Source organism: Notothenia rossii, assembly GCF_949606895.1.
Source record: "Notothenia rossii genome assembly, chromosome: 7".
NCBI classification, from domain to species: Eukaryota; Metazoa; Chordata; class Actinopteri; order Perciformes; family Nototheniidae; genus Notothenia; species Notothenia rossii.
This window is the reverse complement of record NC_136905.1, coordinates 29,207,995-29,225,149: the sequence shown is the minus strand read 5'-3', so window position 1 is coordinate 29,225,149 and position 17,155 is coordinate 29,207,995. Positions and strand designations below refer to the sequence as shown.

The 17,155-nt window shown below is 40.4% G+C and overlaps 1 protein-coding gene across 1 annotated transcript in view; it reads left to right on the top strand.

Moving 5' to 3' along the window:
* Positions 1-17,155, top strand: part of LOC307047614 (myelin basic protein-like) — a 143,560-nt gene that overhangs the window by 15,804 nt on the left and 110,601 nt on the right. The gene's annotated exons all lie outside the window — the stretch shown is intronic.

The following is a 17,155-nucleotide window of genomic DNA, read 5'->3' as shown; positions in this document are numbered from 1 at the left end:
TCATAAATAAATAACATAATGAAAATAAATATATTGCAATGTTCAAAACAGCATCATCCAACAGTCTCTAATCCTTGGATATTACATGTCACTGCGTGCATGCACGGAGCACCCGTAGCGCGGGTCATCATATCCTTCTGTCTTGTATTACTTTAAAAAAAAAAAAACGGCTCGTTCACGGGCGCGAGCCGACTCCCGCCGTTCACTTAAAAGAGCCGAAACATCACTAGTCCTTTTACACATGGACACTAATGCAATAAGCATGTAATGGGAGCACTCGATGCAGAATCCCCATCCATCCTTCGTTCTAAGCCCTAAACGTGGTATTACCAGTAACTCAAGTTTCCAATTATTATCTTAGCTTATCTTAAGTGTTTGATATTATTTGTGGTAATATCATTTTGTAGTAAGGATAATTATTATTTTTGTAAGAACTTGTTGCTGTGTTATGGTGTGTTACGTAATGCTGTGTAATGTTGCATTTGTAGTGCAGAGAGATAGGGAGTCAGAGGTGGTGCAATGATGGTGTAAAAGGGGACTTTATTGCGGAGCAGAAATAGAGATGTTGTTGGGTCGCAGCCCGAGAAGAAGAGAGTGAAATCAGGAGAGCATACAACATATATATATAGTTACAACACATATGTCCATTCGGACACAATACCCCTACCCCACGGTTCTGTGTGTGAATTATGTCCCAGTGTATTAAAGGTGGTCACCACACAAGCCTCCCCAGAATTCAAACATGGCAAAAATCCTCGCGTCCGGGAGGAAGCACCACAGCGGCTGAGGAGGGTGAGGTTGCAGGTGAGGGCCGGGCCATGGAACGGGCCGTCGGAAGGGGGCAGCAGGAGAGGGTAGGGGCCCCAACGAGGGCGAGGGCATCCCTACCGGGGGTAGGGGGCGGGCCGGAACGGGCCGTCGAAAGGGGGCCGCAGGAGAGGGTAGGGGCCCCAACGAGGGCGTCCCCACCGGAACGGGCCGCAGCAGGCGCCGTGGCGAATGAAGTCCTCACCCGCCAGTCGGTGAAAGCCGGGTCGCTGAGCCGTGACGGGCGTGAATAAACCGGTGGTCCCCGGCCGCAGGCGAGGGCACAGCGGCGGCGTGCATGAAGTCCTCGGGAGGAAAGAGCCGGGTCCCCGGGGAGCAGGAGCAGCATCCCCGGGAGGAAGGAGCCGTGGACAGGGGAGAGGCCAGACGGGGCGCCGTCCGAAGCCGCCGTCGAGGTGAACCGTGAGCCGCGGTAAGAGGAGAGGCCAGGCAGGGTCCCGGAGCGCGCCACCCACGGGCCGATGAAGGCATGGGCGACGTCCGAAACCGCCGAGGCGAAGGAAGAGGCCAGACAGGATCCCGGAGCGCGCCACCCACGGGCCGATGAAGGCATGGGCGGCGTCCGAAACTGTCAAGGCGAGGTCCAGAAGCGCGACATCCAGGCGCCGATGAGAGCGCGGGTAACGTCCGAAGCCGCCGTGGAGGTGGTGAAAAGGCGAGAGGGTCCACACGAGGTCAAACCTCCTCTCAGGCACCAGAAAAAAACTCAAAAGGTCGATAGCCGTTGGCAGCTAGCCGTTAGCCGCTAGCTGGCAGCCGTCGGTAGCCGCTAGCCGTAGCCGTTAGCTAACGAGGTTAGCTGCTAGTCGTCGAAGGCTAGCGCAGCCTGGACGTGCAGCCGCACGAGCAGAAGACAACAGCCCCAGGAGGTAGCAATCGGGTTCATCCCTACCCAGCGGGTCGTGCATTGTTTCCCTGTAGCCGGAAGTCCGATGCAGGGATGGCGAGCAACGTCCCCAGCCATTCTGCGAGGCGCGCACCGAGCCTCAGTCCGCGTGCCGGTGGCAGCCACGGACGATTCCAAAAATCCCCGGCATTTCGAGAAAGAAACCTGAGTTTCCTTTGCCGTGTTCGGGTCCGTCTCGGAAACTTCTCAAAACGCTATTGGGGTCACCAGTGTAGTGCCGAGAGATAGGGAGTCAGAGGCGGTGCAATTATGGTGTAAAAGGGGACTTTATTGCGGAGCAGAAATAGAGATGTTGTTGGGTCCCAGCCCGGGAAGAAGAGAGTGAAATCAGGAGGGCACACAACATACTGTATATAGTTACAACACATATGTCCGTGCGGACACAATGCCCCTACCCCACAGTTCCGTGTGTGAATTATGTCCCAGTGTATTAAAGGTGGTCACCACACATTGCACATTTACCTGCAATAACCTGCTCTTTTAAAAAGTACATTTATTCTGTAAATGTTAAGAACATATCATTGTTTTATGTGTAGGCTACTTATGGAGAAATGTATTCTGTTTCAGTTTAACACTCATTAAAATTCCTGCCAAATACAACACCTGCCTGTTCCTTGGAGGAATGATGCTGAGGAGAGTTTAGCTGGCTGTTAAGTTCAATATCCATACGTTGAAACGAGAACAGTAGACTACACACTTGGTAATGGGACCTTTTCAATACGGCTCTCTATTTTTTATATTTTACCTCCAGTATGCACAGCTGCTCATTCGAGCCGAACTTGAACCAATTCTCGCTCCATCAATGTCAAAATTAGGAAATTAGGCCACGCTAAGTGTACGTGGGTAGAGTGAGAGACGTGTCAGGAGTGAGGTATTTTTAAGTGTTGATCACTGCTTGGAGTGTTTTTCTGTTGCTTTCAGCAAGACAGCTTTTTGTCTCTTGTCCTTTTGTGGTGAAGAAAACGCAGCGTGAGTGGTATTAGTCTTTTGTGCTAGTCTCAAGGTGTGATGCTTATTAGCAGTAATAAGTCCTTTCTTCATGAAAAGGAAATAAAGAAGCATTATGTGTTAGATGGCTAAAGAACCATGAGATGAAATGAAGTGTTACTCAGGTGTTCTTCCCAATTGTACTTCTTTTAAAATAGCAGAATCAGTTCATCAGTTTTTAATGAATTGATAGTCGTGAAATAGTTTTTTTCCTGCAGTTTTAGTGTGTGAAATCTGAATCATTAAGATCCTTTTTACTGTTGCAAGTACTGACGGGATTTAAAGGCCAATGTAAAAGTCGAATAAGAAATGTAGGAGAAAAAAAACGAAGAAATTGCCATTCCCTCTGCTTGTTTTATTAAGGCTAATGTAGGAAGGCCCTTTGACTTTCGATCATACCAGCCAGTGTCAATGGTTCTTTGGTCATCACATAAAAACAAAAGAGAAAACTCTTTGGAGTAATTCAACAACCCCACTCTCAGCGGCTCAAGACAACAAAACACATATTTAAATGACTTTCTGACTTGTCAACAAATGGACTAAACAACAACAAATAAACAATGTTCACATAGATATCTCTAAATGTATCCCTAACCTTAGCAGCATTGCCAAATGGGAAATGTCAAACTATCGTACAAAACCTTAAAATTATCAGATTTGGGGAGAATTATCTTACGCAATCAATTAAAATGAGTCTGCATACTTCATGTATAAACCAACTACTAACTGTAACTGTGATAAAATTGTCAAATGATCGGACATAAAACGTTTTGACATCATAATAGTGTTACGTCCCCCTCTAGGGTAGAGGAAAACAACACACACCAGAATGGAATTGGTAATGATTATAATAGGGTTTAATGAGTAACAAACAGGTGTACAACAAAAGGAGGGCAAATATAGCCTAAGTGAAACTAAAGAGCCAATAGGGCACAGGTGAACTGCTGAACAGAAGGAGGACTCTAAAAATGAGCCTAGTTGACACACCTGAGATCACTTCCAATCAACACCACATGGAAGGAGGCTGCAGGTAAATGCAGTAAACAAGGGAAACTGAACACACTACTCTAAGTACATATAACAGAACACGCCACTCTAAATACAGATAACAGAACACGCTACTCTAAACACATATCACCACACGATACTCTAAACACATATCTACTAGCTTAAGTCTGTAAAGTCCACACAGAAGCAAGAGGTGTGAGGCGTCTGATTGCAACAGAGCCTCCCGAGTGATAGCTGTCCCCCAGGCTTTGTAGTTATCTCCAGCAGGTGTGCGCCGGCTGTGCGCTGCGATTGGAGTGCATCGGCCCGGTGTGCTCCAATCACAATCTTCAGGAGGCGGACCAGGAGATGGCAGCCAATCACGTCAGGGCAACCGCACAGCTCATTTGCATACAACACAGTTAAGAGGACCAGGAAGACAGCAACTGTGACAAATAGTTTCACGTACACAATTTAGGATAATTATGTGGCTGAACATAAAACTCAAGCCATTAAACAACTCAAAATGTATTATGGAACTAGAAGCCGTTTTCCCACGTAAGCAAATATTGTTTTATATTGGCAAAGTTTGTTTATTTGGAATCAAACCCAGATGAGTGTCAGACAGCAAAAGCAGAGGAATAATAATTTGATGGACAAAAAACAATGTTCCCCTGCATATCACCTAGACTTGGCGAGCAGAGTTGTGCCTTGGATAAAGTTTATTTAATTTGTCCAGAGCCAACAGAACAGCACTCACTCTGAAAGCTTGATCAGCAGCTGCACCTATCACTATGTGTTCGTCTCATGCTTAATGTATAACGCAACATCTTTGTGTAGCAACAAATTTCCCAAATTGGGATCAATCCAGATATTTTATCTTATCTGGCCTTTTTCTCTCTGCTTTTTCTTACTTTTCTGTTAAGAGAGTATAACTCCCAATGCACCAACAATTCTAAACCATCCATATTGGGTCTCAGGTGTGCTGAATGATGAATCCACTTGTAAAATTGAGGGGCATTGCTTATTTTTTATTATAAGTATCAGTTAAGCTGCCTCAAAGGTGTTGTGCTGTGTTCTAATAGAGTGGTATAGCAATGATTCCTAAAACCCAGAAATGACTTGGCATTTCACCACTTCCCTTGTCATGAAGTCAACGGTTTCTTGAATGTGGTCAGAAGCCTAATATAAGCCTTTTTTACGTTTTGTCCCATGTCGGACTCTATGACATATAACACTTAGGAAAGTTTGAGGCTTTTGTGTCCGAAAAACTGCTGTTGCTTACAAGTGACCAGAGTTGGGTGTTATTCTGTAATAATATGACTTTTGTTGGTAACGGAGTAATGTCACGTGTTACTTTTATAATTCAGTAATCACACTACAGTTACTAACATTGCCCGACACGCGTTACTTTGTTACTTTTATAAAATCAATAATCACACTATAGTTAGCCTACTAACATAAAGAATTACTAGATTCTCCCTTTGACAGACAAGAGGGATTTCCGCCGCAGGTTTATATTTACGTAACATTTGCGCGACTTGCGAGTCCAGGTTCACATGCAGTGCATAAACATGGATGAGTCAACAGCGATAACTTTCGAGGGGTGGAGGTATGCCCATTATTTTGAGTTTGTCCGAAGAAAGGACAGGAATGTGACGGTGAGGTGCAAACTTTGTCCAGGCCAGAAGCTTTTATCCACTGCTGCATTCTGCTATAATGGGGTTAATGTATGATATTGCTTAATAATACAATACATTATAATATATAATATGAAAATTACATTTGAATTGTATTCATTTCTTATTTCATAGAAACTTATCAAACATTTAATTAAAGAATGGTGATATACACAGTGATAGATGTTAAGGACTAACGTTTATAATAAATAGCCTAGTATTTATCCATATTCATAATAATATTTATAAAACAATTTTGTATGTAAAAGGTTCATAAAATAAAAACACAACAATGTCATTGCAAGTGACAATCAGTTGACTTTTATGTTCAACTGCTAAATTCGTCACTGATAAAAAAGGGCCTCTACCTAATTACCTTAAATAACACACATTTTTCTTGGACTTTTTTAACACCATAGTCCCTAATATATTTGTAGAAAGGCAGGAAATTGAATTGAATCGGAAAAATGTTTAATTGTGGAGGACCCCCTGTTTCGTGTCCCCCCCCCCACTTCTCAAACCAAAGTTACACCCTTGGACTTTAAACAAAGTCACGTGACCACAACAATATTAGAACAAATATATATTTGTATTTATTTTAGGATCTTAAAATCAGACCTGTTTTTTAAATGAAATCTGACGGCAGGCAGGCAGCTCTGATCACCTAATGATAAATGCGCCACACCTAATCGCCGGCCATTCAGCCACAGCTCCCTCTATACAAATCATCTTATCATATCTTATCTTAATATCTTCATATTAATAAATCATACAGTATGTATCCAAAAGGGAGCAGGAGGAAGCAAACACCAAAAAAAATATCACAAAAAATATACTGCATATTAAAGCACACTATTGTAAAGGTAAAAGTATGAACATTACAAATAAAGAAGTGTAAATATTTACATTATTATTATTCGGATTATTTAATATATAAAGACTATATATTATTGAATTACAAGATTAGATATACTTTATTTGATCTAAAATATTGATGTTTTTTCGTTATACTGTAGTAGCCTGTGAAAACCATAACAAATATGTGTTCAAATGCTCTTCACCAAAACACAACTGAAGTACTGAAAGTCCATGAAACTTGTCTTTCTGTATTTGTGAATGAAGCGCCATCTCATGGTTAAATCCTGAAATTGTAAAATCTGGCCACGCCCTCTTGGAAAATAGTGGGAGGGCTTAACATTCCCAGCCGCTGGGATCCGTTGGGTTTTTGGCAGGAACCTGTTGGCTGGAGTCCTTTCTAGGGTTCTACATCTGTACCAAACCGCATCACACCACGAGTACGCCTTTAGCTTAACAGTGGTGACGTGCAGTAATACGACCGGGATGTAGTTTGTTTATAGCCTAATGCTAGCTTTGTGTTTCTGCTGATTTCATTTATGACCCAAAAAACGAAAAGTGGTGTTAAAATGTCGAGATTATCCTGCTGAACAGAACATAGTAAGTATCACAAACATGTGTTGGCCACAAAGATTAACCCAAACTGCTCAAATAGTTGGAGATTCAACATATCACGTCTAGAGAGTCGACATCCAAAAATATCACCATCAGTATTTTGGAAAACTAGAACATAGACTGAAACATCTACGCTCCCAACATTCCCACCCCCCAATGAGCAAATCCAAATTAACGACACGAAAAGAAACAATTGTGCTTCTATTGGCTAGCGCTTCAACACAATGTATGTGATTGGCTAAGGGGCGGGACATCTCTAAGCGATTAACCAATCTCAACAGAGCCGGCCAGCTAACCAATCAGAGCAGATTGGGCTCTGGTTTCAGATAGAGGGTGAAAAGAGGAGCTGCATCACAGGCAGTATGAGAAAAATAAATACCTTTCTGAACATTAAAGCATGGAAATTAGGGGTGAAACGGTATACGTACCAAAATTATTCGGTATGGGCCCTTCGGTTCGGTACACGTGTGTACCGAAGTGTACCGAGCGAATATAATGTAAAAAATGTAGAACGTGACCAACTTTTTGGAAGTAATCTCAGATGCTGCGTCACAGCGTTCAGTGTAATTTGCTCACATTGGGTTCAACGCGTCATAGAGCGACCAAGTCATTTCATTGGACGAGAGGCATATTATGAGAGCTGGTCACAGGGATGCGTTCAAATGTAGTCAGTAATTTGAGGAACTGTCGAAATGGCGAACGCAGATAAAGTTGAGCTCGAAAATCCTCCAGCATCATTGAAGTCTCCGGTTTGGGAACATTTTGGTTTCGCAGTTACGTACAAGGATGACGGATAAAGACAGGTGGACCGAACCAAAGCTGTTTGTCGGCATTATTCAACTAAGATTGGTTACGCGGCTGGCAATACATCAAACTTGCACACTAATTTGAAAAGGCATCACCCGAACGTGAATATCACCGGTACCAAAAGAAAAAAGACTGAAGTGCAAACCCAACTCCCGCTAGCATTTAAGCCTCCACCACTCGCAAAAAGTTCAGACCGAGTCAAAGCTATTACAAACGCCAAATATCCTTATGTTGCCATGTTAGCAAAGCACTACCTGGCTGTATCTGCTATCTGTCCCTAGCGAGAGGGTGTTCTCCACAGCAGGAGACATTGTTAGTGCCAGCAGGTCTGCCCTTTCGGCAAGCAATGTGGACAAGTTCATTCTCCTTTAAAAAAAAACATGAAAATACAATGACAAGCAAGCAATTACTAATGTCAAGCTGGCTGCTTAGGTACTATTGCAGTACAGTTCAAATACATATGATTTCAGTTCATCGAAATGCTGCACCTTAACGTTTATTTTATTATATTTTGTATTTATTTGAGTGAATATTCACAGTTTAATAATAATTAAAAACCCAAAACTAATATTTTATATTTTGTGAGTACTAGTAGTACAGTTCAAGTACAGATTATTTCAGTTCATCAAAATGCTGCACCTTAATGTTTATTTTGATTATATTTTGTATTTATTTGATTGAATACATTATTCACAGTTTAATAATAATTAAAAAACCCCAAAAGATGATCTGCTGTTCCGAAAACCTACTGAACCGTGACCTAAAAACCGAGGTACGTACCGAACCGAAAAGTTTACACCACAGTTTTACAGTTTTAAAAGTTACACCCCTAATGGAAACATGTCACAGTAGAGGCACAAAATACGATTATGAACCTGAACATTTGCAGAATAGGGCCCCTTTAAAAACCACTTGCTGGCCAAGTGGTTGCTTACGCAAAGGACGCTCCTCCCCCTCACCAATGGCAGACCACGCTGGATAGTTTACAATGGAGACAACTTCACAAGCAACAACCTATTGACAGCAATAGCAAAATGGCTTGCTTTAGGCAAATTAACATTGTGAAGGATGAGGGTCTGCTTGAAGTCATGTGGCGCTTTCATACCAAGTACTTTTCCCAGGAATAGTTCCCGGAAATCTTTAGTTCCGGAACTATCTAGTAGATCACGTTCACACCGGAATAAGTCCCTGAGGGAGCCGCTGACGTCGCTTCTTCTTCTGCTTTTGGGTTTACTGGCAGGCCGCAAACAACTTCCCGGCCGGAAGTCCGGCGATTTACTCGGAAGCAGTGGTGTAGTGGAGATTTTTTTACTGGGTGGACGCTATTTTAATTAGGTAATCCCAAGCAATGCCACAAGTGCGCACGCAAAACGGGCAGACAGGTAGAAACTACCGGTAGGCCTATGCTTAATCCTACTTTAGTTACTGTACTGCAAAAAGGAGACGGTGCGGCGCTCAACACACACAGACTCGAAACCATGGATACACTGGCACATAAGTTACATAAACAATGTATAGGCCTAAGTTGCATAAATGCTTGAGCTTCAGTATTGCAAGTAAGCAGACAGCGCTGCTTCTCTCTCTCTCTCCACTTTCAAAATCTATTGAAAACTCATAACAAACAATATTCCCAAAGTTGTCCTGTAATTCACTTATTTAGCTTCGGTGCTGCTAGCCTCTTTCTTCTCGTGAATGATATTCTTTTTAGAAAATAAGTCAAGTAACGTTTTTTTGCCTGCCATTATAGAGCTGTTTCGTTTGCGTTCTTGAGGGAAAGAGCTGCTGCAAAATCGGCAGGCGGCGAGCTGGTGGTTTCACCCTGGGGTCACGAGCGTAGGCGGCCGCAAGACGAACGGAAGAAAGCAGGAAATGTTTGGTGTGTGTGTGTGCAAGCCCGCCTTAACCTGCCATCAGACCCTGGGGCTGATAAGTTTTGTAGGCCCCCCATTTAAACAACAAATCAAAGTCATTTATAGCCTCGGCAGGCTCTGTGATCGCACTTCTCCACCAGATGAAAACAAACTGTAACGGACCCTGCCGTGTTATCTATGATTACTATACGCCTTACATTCATAATTTCAGCGGAGGGAGGGGAACAGCAGAACAGCAGAGTGGCGAGGGAGAGCTGTCTTCTTCCCTTTACAAGCTTCAAACCAGGGGCAGACTGGCCATCGGGACGTTCGGGACGTTCGGGACGTTCGGGACGAATCCCGATGGGCCGGTACTGAAGTGGGCCGGTCGGACAATGTCGACGATGCCGGTAACCGGCAGGGCTCGACATTAAATGACCCGCTGGCCTAGAAGCACTATTTAGACACCCCGGGCCAGCATAACGTACTTTCCACTTGCCAGCTCGGGCCACTAAAAATATTGCTTTAAACAATGGTCCTGTGGTATTGGTATTTTGACTAGCAATTTAGTTAGATTGTTTTGTTTATTAATGCTACAACATAGCGTTCCGTGAGTCGGTTGTCGTTGTTGGGTGAAAAGCAAACAGCTGTTTGCTGCTGAGTGCAGCGCGAGCAGGCTTCCGTGAGCGGGAGCACGCTCCTTCACTACAGACTATCGCGCCACCTAACCATTCGCCAAAAATGTTTTTAATACCAGCGGTAACAGGCCAAGCGCCAGGCAAAAAACAATCTTCAAATAAATAAAAAAGTCACCGGAGGAGTTAAAGGAGAGTGACAGGGAGCATGAGAAGAAGAGGGAGAGAAAGTTTCAGCCAGCTTGATCGATGGAGTTGGCTTCTAGTGGTGCAGTGATGCTTCCTAAAACCCTTTTATAATCTATCGATTACATTTATGATTCGAAAATTATAAAAGTAGGGTAGACATGTGGAGATTATCCGGCTGAACAAAACGTGCATTTATCAAACAGGTTTGTTTTCCACAGACCTTAGTTCCAGCTATTTTCCAAAACCCTGTGGAGAAATCTCATTGCCTTTTGTCGAGGGAACCAGCAGCTTACTTCCTGGTTTTAGGACGCGTCACTGGCTGCACCTCTCAATATGATGCCAATATAAACAAGGTCTTCTGTCGGCTCTGTACATCAATGCCGACCTATGCTGACAAGTAAGTGAAGAGTAGACAATATAAAGGTATTGGCGAAATATCCTAGCAGTTTAGGAGAATGAAGGTTCTAATCAAATCAATTACATAGCCATTACATGTCTAACTCCTAATGACAGGAAGCCAGAAAGTGCATTATACAAATAATAATAGCAGACATTTTTTTTAAATGACCACAATATCATTATTTTTATAAACCAAATATGAACAATTGAGGAAAATGAAGAAGAACTGATGATTCAAATGTTGTTGTAATGTAGTTAGTGCATAAATTACTATTGCAACAAATGTGTTAATTTTCTTCATTATTAGTCGATTTTTTTTTGGATGAATGCTCCGGGCCAGTGGGTACAATGGTGGGGCCAGTGATAATACAACTCCACCGGCCCGGAGGTAAGTCACTAGCACCCCCGTCGACAATTTACTAGCGGTATTTAATCTTCTATAAAGCAAGCATATTTATCCACTCCCATGCTAAAAGGCCATTAAAAACAAAAAATATCCCTTAAATGTCCATTTACAAAACAAATAATTAATCGCGACAATGGACAATCAAAAACATTTATTGGGATTACATTTTGTAATCGATTGGCAAACATTATAAACATGCATGCCATATTTAAGGTACACATTATACACCATATCCTTTATTTTCTAGTCCCTTGTGTTTTTGTATTTCAGTGGAGGATGTGCATACCACCGCTGCGTCTATGAACCAAAGCATCATATATGCTTTGGTTCATATCTTTCCCATGTAAAAATAACCTAATCTTTATAATCCATTCTTTGCTAATTGAATTGAAAAAGACCCCTTGTTGCTAAAGACATTTACAGTGCAAGGCACCATGGGACATGCTGTTTCCTCAGGCCTCTTAGATCATTGGGTTGACTTGATGCCAGGAAATGTAATACACAAAAACTCAGAGGGGAACCCAACTGGTGGGAACCTACCGTGCCATTTTCTTTCTTTTTTCACATCCCATTGTGAGAGTGAGGGAGGTGAGGATTGATGTGTCAGTGAGGCTGAAGAAAAGCTCCTTTGATAGAAGTGAAAGCCTCAATTAGACATAAGTTGTATTTTGAGATTTTCATTCGTGAGAAAATAGAGGAATTAATAAAAAGACAGATAATGACAAAGAAATAAAATATTTTCGTTCAAGAAAATGCAGGACAGGTTAATACAATCATTTAATATTAGTAGCACTGCATAAAGACACAATCAATCGCCTTGATATATTTAAAAATACCATCCAGAGCCTTCAAAGTTTTTTACATGTTGCATTTTCAAGCATAGACAGATTAAACATCTGGTAAATAATTTGATTTAGACGACACACTGAATCAATACAGGAAAGAAGGTTGAAAAGACACACCAGGACCACCTCAGTAAAACACATAAAGCACTGAACGCTGTACAAATATTGTCCTCTTAGTCTATAAACGAATACAAACTCGAAAAATGTAAATCGTTCAAGCTTTATGGAGGGCATGCTCAATGTGTGTCTGTATTCACAACGTCTATTTACTGTAAATATTAAAAAAGAAATATTTTCACCTAAAGTCAAATGATGCTGTGAAAGTTGCACTGGAAAAGTTTAAATTAACACTTGGAATTAAGGGCAGTGAAGAATATATCTGTATTTGTAGATTTTTACTTTTGAACATACTGTATTTTCTTTTTTGTTTCACGATACAGTAGGCTTATTGTTTGGGTGTCAGTGAGAACAAAAATGATTTAAAAAATCTGAAAGTTCAAAGATGTATATATATTTCGATTATAAAACCAATGATAACCTTAACCATAACTCGTTTTGTTTTATTTTTCATTTTCTTGCCTTTTAACCCAACAAACATTGAAAATGGGCAATCCATTACTACATTAAAAGGAACCAAAGAAAACTGTCATTTTTTAGCCTTGTGAAAAAAATATTTTTTCACCTGTCCTTACTGTAGAGAAGTCCTTACACCAAGAGAAGAAAAAAGTCCTTACTGTAGACACGATACATTCATTTTAGTTTATTTCCAGAGATATGGTTGACAGGATGTTTGTTTCTCTCTTTCCTCTGTTGGCTTCCATATCAATTGTTTTATTAATGTAATAGTTTTATTTATTTCTAAGTCCCTCTAAAAGAGCTGAAACTATATGTACATATTATACTGATACCTCCTATGGTTAATACATTACATTCATCTGTGAGATGTAATTGAAAGTGTGCTGCTAACAAAAAATATGTTGTTCCTGTGCTCTTTAAGTGGTTATATCTCAGAACACAACACTTAATTTTTGTTTCACACCATTCAGCAGCAATAATTAAAAAACGAATTATGGATGCGGCACATTCCTTCAAGTCCACAACTTCCAAAATATGTGACACTTTAGGTCCAGGTTAAAGGCCTGACATAGTAATAATGATGTTGTGAAACTGAGTTAAAGCTGCTGCGTGGAGGCTTGGCACATCACATACACAAAGCAACATCAGAATTATTTATTTCCACAAGATCTCTTTTTTTATGGTCGGAAAGATGGCTACCAGAAAGGGTGCAAAACAAGCATGGAGCCTTATATGCCCAGCATTCCGGCTCATACAGCACAACACAATCTGAAAACTGTTAACATAGCATAGTGAAGCTTTTACAGGCATATGTGAAAATCAGCTTCGTTGGTTCTCAGTAATGACAACCAAATGTAAAATACAGGCTTTAATGCAATGGCAATGGTATGGTGTTTTTTCTCCATATTTACAGATGCAACCTTTTTTAGCAGTGTTGGGCAATTAACATAAAACTTCTTTTTTATTTAACATTTTATCCATTAGTCTATACATTACTGTCATTACCATTATACTTTTTGACAACACCAAAACTCCACACATACATGTAGCATTTTCTGTACTTGCGTAGAAATAAAAAAGTGTGTTGTTGTAGTTTAACAAGGGGCCAACCTACAGTTTGGAGGGGTTCAATAAGGCATGTATCTATTGTAGTTTGGGTAGATGGCCACGTCGAGTTGTTTTGTTCCAATGTGCACATTACTTCATCTACTCTGTTTATGGGCCAAGTGCAAAGTCCGACAATATCTGACAAAACAATAATTTGCAAAGTAATTTGATAAAAACGCACTTCAATTACATTTGAGAATGGAATAGAAACATGACTTCTTATTGATAAGTTAGCTAAATAACCTGGCCCTTGTCTTGCCAGCCAGTCGTGTTACTGGTCACATTGAGATTTCATCCCACTAAAGCAAGGAGGGCTAGGCAGTTTGACAAATTTGTATACTTCCCTTAATACACTGCATGTCGTACAGTACACTGTGAACACTAATGCAGTGCTTGAATTTGTAATATATAGTGTGTTCTTAAATGGCTTAAATGGCTACTGGTCCCTCACCAGTAGTGGCGATTTTCTCTGTTAACGATCGTCTCTGTTAACTTGGAAATCTAGCTAGCTAGCTAGATATCCAAGTTATTTTTCACGGTACCAAACTATTTCAGACTGTACTAACCCTATGGAATTAACAATGGCTTCTGTTTGGCACAAGTAAAGTGGTACATTACTTAAACAATAAAAAACATGTAGGCTCATTACTTTTATTTGTATAGTGCTGTTTTTTACTGGAGCACCCCAATCGTGGCTGGTCTAGTAACTTCCGTTACAAAGCCAAGATGGAGATTGTTGTCGAGAAGTGTCCAGCGTTCCACACTAACAACATTTTAACATTCCAGGTACTCATAGTAAACTGCATTTTGCAATTGTACAGGAGTATGCGATTTGAGACACAGCAATGGTTTCTCGGGCAGCTACAGTATGTTTTTAAGTCTTAATTAATCCAGAGTTGATGGAAAGTCGATAGTGGCCTTTTTAAAAGAGTCAACAACTAAACAGCTTTATCCAAGGGAGGAATTTAGACACCTAGGCCTACCTGATGTCCAACTACTAGTTATATCTGTAGTCATAACTCTGTGAAACCAGCTTCTGTAGTCCTGTTCAAACACAATTTTGTTACTGGGTTTAGTAAATGTATTTTCTGAATTTCAAGTTGTAATCTCTGACTCATACATCAAAGAACACAATTCTGTAAAAGCTCAATGAGTAATGCCCAAAACACTGTTCTTCACACAGAAAAGAGCAACAACAGTTGTATTTCAGCAGATGATGATGCTGTGACTCTACACAATACAATAATAATCTTGAAAGAAGACTGCCAATTTACATTTTCAATAGGTTTGAAGTCCGAAAGTAAAACAACCTCATAGGTATTGTATTTTGACCTTTAGTAAATTCTGTCTCCATTCAAAGTCAGTTTTATTTAGAGAGATTATTATGAAAGATGTAATCTATGAAAGAGAGACACAGACACTGATCAAAGACGGAGTAATCATGCCCTGCCAACACATCCTCACTTCCAGGTCGGTCTATGTTGACATTATGTCAAGTCCCCAGTGTCGGCTTTTTCCAACGAAAGGGGGGGGCGGCCATGTCGGCTTTTTCCAATGCAAGGGGGGGCTGCCCTTAGCTTACATTTTCAATTTTCCGGGATGTCCATAGGCTTCTATATAGCTCCCTAAACGTATGTTGTAGACAACTTGAGATCCCGAGCGAATGCTACCTGAAGATCCATTCTCACAGCGTTTATCAACCTATTTCTAACTCAATATCAAGCCAAACTTATTGTTTTTACTTCTTTATTTTAATTGAATAATGTAGGACTTTTGTTGCCGTCAGTTATGGGGAGAGTAGGGGCTCAGAATACTGAAATCTGTATCTGTATCTGTATTAATGGACGTGCCGTTGTGCGATTAAGTGATTGCGCAATAATTTACAAACTCTTCAACTACAACCCTAATTATATTTAAAAACATTTTAGAAGGCCTCACGAAATACTTTAATGTAAATTAAAATGTAAATGTGAAGGGATGTGTGTAATGTGGTGATTGACATTATTCGCCCACGGATCTATGGGTTGGGGTATTGTTCCGCACGGATATTTTAGTCAACCGGACTTCCTGTTGATGTGGAATACGAAAACATTTTTTTAAAATAAAATAATACTTTATTCTGAGTGTGCTTGCTTTTCTCTTTGAAGGTCATCACATAACGGCATTGTAATAAACGGTTCGGCTGCATTAAATATTACATATCTGCCGTAGTTCGCCATTTATAGAGCCCTGAGGAGAAAACTTCTAGACAAACAGGAACAACTGCCGCCGAAACTGAATATGTGACGTGGATCATAAATATATCAGCAATTAAACAAAATGTTCAATTTCTCTTCACAATATAAGTCTCCTTGCAGTATCAATACTAATTTGGCTGACTATATTTACACCATAACAGTGCAAAGCTGATAGAAAGGGACTAAAAAAGCACGTTGGTTAAAGCACGTTATTGAAATGTATTATTTGTATTATTAGATATTAATAGGAGACACAGACAGACAAACTAATAAGGCTTTATTTAAACATTAAAGAATACTTTAGGTTAAGGTCTTATTTTGAATAAGAAAAAAGCTTTGGGGGTATACATATTAAGCCTGACAAAGTACTAATATATTGCTTTCCTGCAATGTTAACTACTGTATGTTTAAGCACTTATTTTAACTGATATTATGTATACTCTCATAAGATGTATGTAGACAGTAAAAGAAATGTGCAGAATATGACAGTTTAATGGTGGAGGTATAGACACATATTGATAGATGTCTTGTAATGCACTGTTGAGGAACCTGCGACCCAAGTTTTTCATCTCCGACCTTGTCAGGTAGTGAACATTCAATAAATAAAACACAGAATTTGTGTGATTATACTAAATGATTTACAAATAAACACCACTGCATATTTACAACTGTTACGCATGGTGATGTAACGCAAATGTTTCCAACTTGGGATCAATAAAGTATATCTTATCTTAAGATGATAATACTGCCATATTTGCAAAATGTGCCTCTGAACCTTGACAAGTGCATGTTTCAGGCTTATCAATTAACTACAGGAGGGGTCACACTCAAACATCCAATTGCAGAGCTTGAGGACTATCACAGGGTTTGTCAAGCGAAGCGGAGAGAATACTTACTTCCGGGTGTAACATTCTCTCAAGCAACTAGGCTACTATGAGCTGCTCCGACCCTCGGTCCTGACGGACTCCAACTTGTGTTTATTAATCAAACAAATAATTAAACACAAGGATAATTATGTGTTATTGTTGAGTAAATAACAGTGTGTGATTTAGAAAAGAATACAAAATTAGAAGGAAAAAACGCAAAAACAATACAGATTTCAGTATTCTGAGCCCCTACTCTCCCCATAACTGACAGCAACAAAAGTCCTACATTATTCAATTAAAATAAAGAAGTAAAAACAATAAGTGTGGCTTGATATTGAGTAAGAAAAAGGTTGATAAACGCTGTGAGAATGGATCTTCAG